The sequence below is a fragment of the Ovis aries genome, unplaced genomic scaffold, assembly GCF_016772045.2.
Source record: "Ovis aries strain OAR_USU_Benz2616 breed Rambouillet unplaced genomic scaffold, ARS-UI_Ramb_v3.0 scaffold_244, whole genome shotgun sequence".
NCBI classification, from domain to species: domain Eukaryota; kingdom Metazoa; phylum Chordata; class Mammalia; order Artiodactyla; family Bovidae; genus Ovis; species Ovis aries.
The window spans coordinates 97,041-104,425 of NW_024599818.1; the positions used below are offsets into that span (position 1 = coordinate 97,041).

Genomic DNA, 7,385 nt, shown 5'->3' on the forward strand with positions numbered 1-7,385 from the left:
AATAATGTACAGTTAAATGATAAGGTTTTATCCTGATTTATCATGGAATGACATATTTGTAAAACACAATAAAAGTAAAATATGTGACTTCTTTTTCACTGATAACAGTAGAGTTGATCTTCCAACTGGAAAACTGTTTTTGGACCTTGAACATCAGGGAGCACAGAGATAAGGAAAACAGATGAGATGAGCACTAACATTGCCCAGCTTCCTTCATGGAGGCAGCTTCCAGGCACCAGTGCACGAGCAATTTACCAAAATACTGCAGCTGTCTCATTGTGGGACTGAGACAGAATAGGAGAATGGAGATCCTGAAATACCTAAAAATTGTGGACCTCTGTACCAGCGAAGAGGAAATTTGACAAAAAGAGAGAGAGAGAAAAGCACAAGGCAGGGCTTAGGGGGCGGGGGGGAGAGTAAGGGGGGAGTTGGACCATCCTTGGAGGACAGCAACCTTACCCCTTTAATCTCATGAGGGACAGGTGACCTTACTTAGGTAACCTGGTTCTTGAAACATCTTTTTACCTCTTGTCACATAGTTGTTTCATTCAACTAAGTATTTTTTTAGAATGTCAGGTTTAGATTCTTAATATATTAGCCAGGCACTCTTCATTCCTGAGGCCTGTGTGTGGTTTATCTGTCTTCTGTTTGTTTGTTTTATTAGGGATTCAGGAATCTCAATGGAAAGAACTGTTTGCTCAGTGTCTGTCAGCCTGTTTGGCTAGTTTCTTGTGCAATTATCTGTGCTAGTGAAGTGAACCCAGCGGAAGAATTAATGGGGTCATTCATAGCTTGTTCTTTTCTCTAGGATTGGGTTTACTTTATGCAAAGTCTAACTATAATATGGTAAGAAGTCAAAACATTGTTCCTTGCTGACATAAACCATTCTAAGACCTGGGAGCGTGTGGCTGCAGACAGCTGGGGGGCTGCCTGACACGAGCTCTCGGGGCAGCGTTGTCCATCCAGTAACAATGGCTGTGACTCAGTCAGATGAACCAAGAACAGTCTTCTTCAAATGGGCCTTTTTCACCTACAGATATTTTCTCACCTGGTAAAATGAATTTTGTTAGTTCTTACCAAAACTGGGGTCATTTTTAACGCACATCTGTTTGCTGAGCTGTTCTTTTTGTTGGTTTTTTGTCGGCACCAGGTCTTATTTTAGGCAGGTGGGATCTAGTTCCCTGATCAGGGATCGAACCTGGGCCTCTTGCAATGTGAGTGCAGAGTCCTACTCACTGAACCAACCCTCCACTTAAAATTAGAATTTTGAGTTGAGGTTGTCATGCTGGCAGGACTCTCTGGCTCCGCAGATCACCTAGATTCTCCTCAACTCTTGTGCATTTTCAGTAATACTTAGGCTCCAGCATTCATTCTGGAAATTTACAGGGTTGTCTGCAATGTGGAAACAAAAATCAGACACAATTCCTACCTCAAATTGCTTTCAGTTGATTGAGGAGCAGGTGAGCCAAAAAAAAAAAAAAAATCCTATGCCCTGTCTGTACTCCCACTAGCCTGGACCCCAGTATGTGAAATGAGGGATCAGACCGAAAGAGAAGAACTGACGAGTTACCACTAGGGAAATAAAACCATCTAGAATACTTGTATTTCCCCACCATTAAGATTTATTTTTGTTCCCTCATCCCCCTCTCTATTTCTAGGTCTGTTTATTAAGCTGTGAACCCCCAGTGCACAGGTGACCAGCACCCAGTGTGCAGGACTCCAGGATGTCAGGGAGGAAGGCAGTGCTTACCTTCAGGTTGGTGTCCAGATTCTCCCTAAGTGATGATGGTGAGTCCATCTGATAAGACCATAAAACTACTATGACTATTAAACTCTGCGTTTAAGTAGTTGTGCCAACAAATTTGCTTCTCAGGTGATAAGTGATAAAGAATCTGCTTACCAATTGAGGAGACGAGGGTTCATTCCCTGGGTCAGAAAGATTCCCTGGAGAAGGGAATAGCAACCCACTCCAGTATCTTGCCTGGAAAATTCCATGGACAGAGGAGTCTGTTGGGCTACAGTCCACGGGGTCACAAAGAGTCAGACACCACTTAGCAACTCACACACACCTATAAATTATGAAATGACAATGATTAGTATCCTGGCCACATCTCACAGACTGCCCAGCAGTAAAATATACATCCCTTCCCGCCTGCTGAGCCCACCGCTGTCCTTCCAGAAAGTCTGCTCCCGGAAGGTGCAGACAGGAATTCAGCCTGCAGAGATGCAGAGGCACTCTCTGTGCACTGAGCACGATTGTATCAGAGACGCAGAGCAGTGACACAAGCGGCTCCGCATTCCTGCTCCTGAGCAGAGGAGTGGGGAGATGCTCCCGCTAAGGGAGGGGGTGATAATTTCTCTAGTTTCTTGAGCAGGTGAAAGAGCTCACTCTGCTGCCAAGATAACTGATTGTAAGAGTACATAAACACTTCTTCCATGTGTCTGAAATATGACTGATTGATGAATTGATTTTCTGTGTTTTTGTTGCTGTTCAGTCCCTAGATCATGTCTGACTCTTTACAACCCCAGGAACTGCAGCACGCCAGGAGCTTTGTTCTCTCTTTCCTTACTTTTCTATCCCTTCTGGTTGCTCCAGAAATGCTGCTGCCTAAGTCAGTTCCAAGAGGACACCTTCCTGACAAGATAGTCCTTCTGAAGGGCCCTGTGGATCAGAGCAGCTCACTCTGTAAATATTGCAGGTGTTGTGTGTCCTTCCCTGTCCTTTACTATCAACCAGAGTTTGCTAAAGTCACGTCCACTGAGTCAGTGATGCCATCCAACCATCATATCCTCTGTCACCTCCTTATCCTCTTGCCCTCAATCTTTCCCAGCATCAGGGTCTTCTCCAGTGAATCTGTTCTTCACATCAAGTGGCCAAAATATTGGAACTTCAGCTTCAACATAAGTCCTTCCAATGAATATTCAGGGTTGATATCCTTTAGGATTGACTGGTTTGCTCTCCTTGCAGTCCAAGGGACTCTCAAGAGTCTTCTCCAACATCACAGCTAGAAAGCATCAATTCTTTGGCACTCAGCCTTCTTGATGGTTCAACTTTCACATCCATACATGATTACTGGGAACCATAGCTCTGACTATATGGACCTTTGTGGGTAAAGTAATGTCTCTGCTTTTTAATATGCTGTCTACTTTGGTCATAACTTTTCTTCCAAAGAGCAAGCATCTTTTAATTTCATGGCTACAGTCACCATTTGCAGTGATTTTGAAGGCAAAGATAATTAAATCTGTCACTGTTTCCACATTTTCCCCATCTATATGCCATAAAGTGATGAGACCAGATGATGCAATCTTAGTTTTTTAATGCTGAGTTTTAATCCAGCTTATTCACTCTCCTCTTTCACCTGCATCAAGAGGTTCTTTAGTTTCTTTTCACTGTCTGCCATCAGAGTGGAATCATCTACATACCATTGAGGTTGTTATTTCTCCTGGCAATCTTGATTCCAGCTTATGAGTCATCCAGCCCTGCATTTCACATGATGTACTCCACATATAAGTTAAATAAGCAGGGTGACAATATATAGCCTTAACATACTCCTTTCCCAATTTTGAACCAGTCCATTGTCCCATGTCCAGCACTAACTGTTGCTTCTTGTCCTGCATACAGGTTTCTTGGGTATCCCATCTCTTTAAGAATTTCCCACAGTTTCTTGTGATCCACACAGTCAAAGGCTTTAATGTAGTCAATGAAGCAGAAGCAGATTTTTTAAATCCCGTTACTTTTTCTGTGATCCAGCAGAAATTGGATCTGCTCTGGTTCCTCTGCCTTTCCTAAACCCAGCTTCTACAACAGAAATTCTTGGTTCATGTACTGCTGATGCCTAGCTTGAATGATTTTGAGCATAATCTTGCTAACAGGTGAAATGAGTGCAGCTGTATGGTAATTTGAACATTCTTTGGCATTCATTTCCCTGAGATGAGGTTACTAGGAAAGAGAATATCCTGTACCTAGTTTGAATACAAAAAATACACACAATACCTGCGATATTTAGAGCGGGCTGCTCTGAGCCGCAGGGCCCTTGACAGTAGGAATATCTTGTCAGAAATTCTCCTCCTGGAATTTACTTAGGCAGCAGCATTTCTGGAGCAACCATAAGCTATGGAAAAGTCAAGGAAAGAGAGAATAAATCTCCAGTCACTGAAGATGGAGTGTCTGCACTGAAACTCAGCAGAATACACAATCATGGCCTGAATTTTAAAAACCAGAGACTAGCCTCCAGGTCACACAGTCATCTACCAACAATGTGCCCTGGAATTTTCCTTAACACATTGTGAAATAGTTCAGCATATATAATCTGAATTGTCATTGAAGAGTTAATGTCATTTTAAGGGATTTATGCCATCTGGGGAAATGTGGATGGGCTGAAAGGAGGCATTCTGGGAGAGAAGCGCTTAGGTTCCTCTTTACACTGTCCTGCCCCAGATTTCTCTGTAGGGCAGCCCAGGAATTCCAACGTCCTCGGTTCTGAGTATCAGAGCTGGAAGTGCTTTGACAGTACTTCTGGAGAGAGAAACAACACCCCTTGCAGGGCTGCCCACAGCCAGAGCCCCATCTGCACTCTGGGTTTGTGCTCAGCTCCCCCTGCAGCCCTGTGTCACTGTGTCACTCACAGCACAGTAGTACACAGCCGAGTCTGATGCTTGCACTGCCCGTTTCTGCAGGTGGAAGGACCTGTCACTCTTAACAAGAGTGGCCTGAAAACCTTCATGCTCTACCTTCTTGTCTGCTGTTAAGCCCTTCAGGAGGAGTTGAGGAGCTTTGTTGAGATGCTGGACGTACCAGTAAAGATAGGAAGAAAAATCAGCAGTCTGGTAAGTGCAGTTCAGGGTCATGAGAGCCCCCTCTGAGACAGTCACTGGGCCTTCTGTCTGGTTCACTGAGTCACCATTGTTCCCTCCTACAAGAAAATCACTTTGTTATAGTAGAAATTTACAGAAGAGGAGTTTTCAGTCAGAGAAGAAAAATTAAACTTACCCATGGTTATAAGAAAGTGAAAAATCATAACATTTGGAATAAAATGTTACTTACTGAATATTAAGACGATCAGAAGGACTGTGTGAGTGGCAGAATGCATGTTTGCAAAAGAAAACGATCCTTGTTCCCTGCAATACACCAGTCAAACAAATCTAGTCTCCATCTGGATGTTACAGAAGCTCCTCACTCAGAAACTGAGAGCCCTTTCTGTACTGCAGCAATATTCTGTCCTGTGGCTACAAAGCTGGCAAGTGAAACCAGCTTCTGAATATAGTGAGGAACCGCATCTGAAGGAAGCCCCGCCCTCTGGTGGTGATCGTGAAAATTGCACTACAGTCGAGTCTGACTTATTCCTCCTGATAATAGTTTGTGGGATTACATACAGGCGAATGGGACAGGACCCTAAGAAGAGAGTCCTTAACATCAGCGTGCTTAGGGAATATTCTATTATTACTTCCATAATTGTTTGCATGGTACAGGTATCTCTAGCTTCACAAGAAACTCCAGTTACAATTTCTAAACAGAATAGTCAGAGGTTTCTTCCTTGCATGTGTCTCCAATTCCTATAGGTCAGAGAAGGATCCCTGTGTATGGAAAGTGCTCCCTCCTCTCCCCAAGTCATCTCTCTGAAGTGGTTATGTTCATGTTGACTCTGTCAACATGCCGTGGAGAAAATTTTATCTAAGGCAGGTGTCAAATAATATATAGTTAAATGCTAAGGTTATTATCCTGATTTATCATGGAATGACTGATTTGTAAAACAGAATAAAAATATAATGCGTGACTTCTTTTTCATTGGTAACAGTAGAGCTGATCTTCCAATTGGAAAAATATTTTTGGACCTTGAACGTCAGGGAGCACAGAGATAAGGAAAACAGATGAGATGAGCACTAACATTGCCCAGCTTCCTTCATGGAGGCCGCTTCTAGGCACCAGTGCATGAGGGGTTTACCAAAAATAGTGCAGCTGTCTCATTGTGGGATTGAGACAGAATAGGAGAATGGAGATCCTGAAATACCTAAAAATTGTGGACCTCTAAAGGAGAGGAGGAATGTTGACAAAAAGAGAGAGAGAAATAAGTGCAAGGCAAGAGTGGGAGGAGTCGGGGAGGGGGGGTGCAGTTGGACTATCTTTGTATGACAGCAACCTTATGCCTTTAGCCTCATGAGGGACAGGTGGCCTTACTTCGGTAACCCGGTTCTTGAAACACAATCACTATCATTTTACGTCTTGTCACACAGATGTTTTAACTCAACGAAGTATTTTTTAGAATGTCAAGTTTAGATGGTTAATATGTTAGCCAGGCACTCTGCATTCCAGAGGCATGTGCACGTGGTGTTCATCTGTCTTCTGTTTATTTGTTTTATTAAGGATTCAGGCATCTCTACGGAAAGAACTGTTTGCTCAGTGTCTGTCAGCCCATTTGTCTAGTTTCCTGTGCAGTTATCCAGGCTAGTGAAGTGAACCCTGAAGAAGATTTAACGCGGTCATTTCACAGCTTGTTTTCTCTAGGGTTGGGTTTACCTTATGCAAAGTAGGCTATATTACGGTAAGAAGTCAAGACATTGTTCTTTGCTGACATACACCATTCTAAGGCATGGGAATGCTGCTTCCACAGACAGCTGGGAGGTTGCCTTACATGGGATGTCAGGGCAGTGCTGTCAACCTAGGAACAATGGCTGTGACTCTTAGTTGAATTAAGTCCAATTTGTTTATTTTTGTTTTTATTTCCAATACTCTAGGAGGTGGGTCAAAGAGGCTTGTACTGTGATGTATGTCAAAGATTGTACTGCCTATGATTTCCTCTAGGAGTTTTATGGATTCTGGCCCTCATTCAAGTCGTTAATCCATTTTGAGTTTATTTTGTGTATGGTGTTGGGAAGGGTCCTAGTGTCATCCTTTTACCTGTAGATTTCCAATTATCTTCAAATTAAAAATAAATGTTTCTAAATGACAATGACCAAGTCAGTTGAACTCAGGAGCTGCTGCTAAGTCGCTTCAGTCATGTCTGACTGTGTGCAACCCCACAGACGGCAGCCCACCAGGCTCCCCCATCCCTGGGATTCTCCAGGCAAGAACACTGGAGTGGGGTGCCATTTCTTTCTCCAATGCAAGAAAGTGATAAGTGAAAGTGAAGTCGCTCAGTCGTGTCGGACTCTTAGTGACCCAATGGACTGCAGCCCACCAGGCTCCTCCGTCCATGGTATTTTCCAGGCAATAGTACTGGAGTGGGGTGCCATTGCCTTCTGCGGAACTCAAGAGCAATCTTCTTCAAATGATACCTAATAATGGACATAGAATTTCTCAACAGTCAAAATGACCTATTTTTCTAAAATTAGGGTATTCTTTTTTTAATGCACGCTGTTTGCTGAGTTGTTCTGTTTTGTTTTTGGTT

General features: G+C 43.2%; 1 pseudogene; it reads right to left on the minus strand.

The window, feature by feature from the left end:
- Positions 1–4,479: 4,479 nt before the first annotated feature.
- On the minus strand, positions 4,480–5,236 carry LOC114115729 (T cell receptor alpha variable 18-like; annotated as a pseudogene).
- Positions 5,237–7,385: the final 2,149 nt, after the last annotated feature.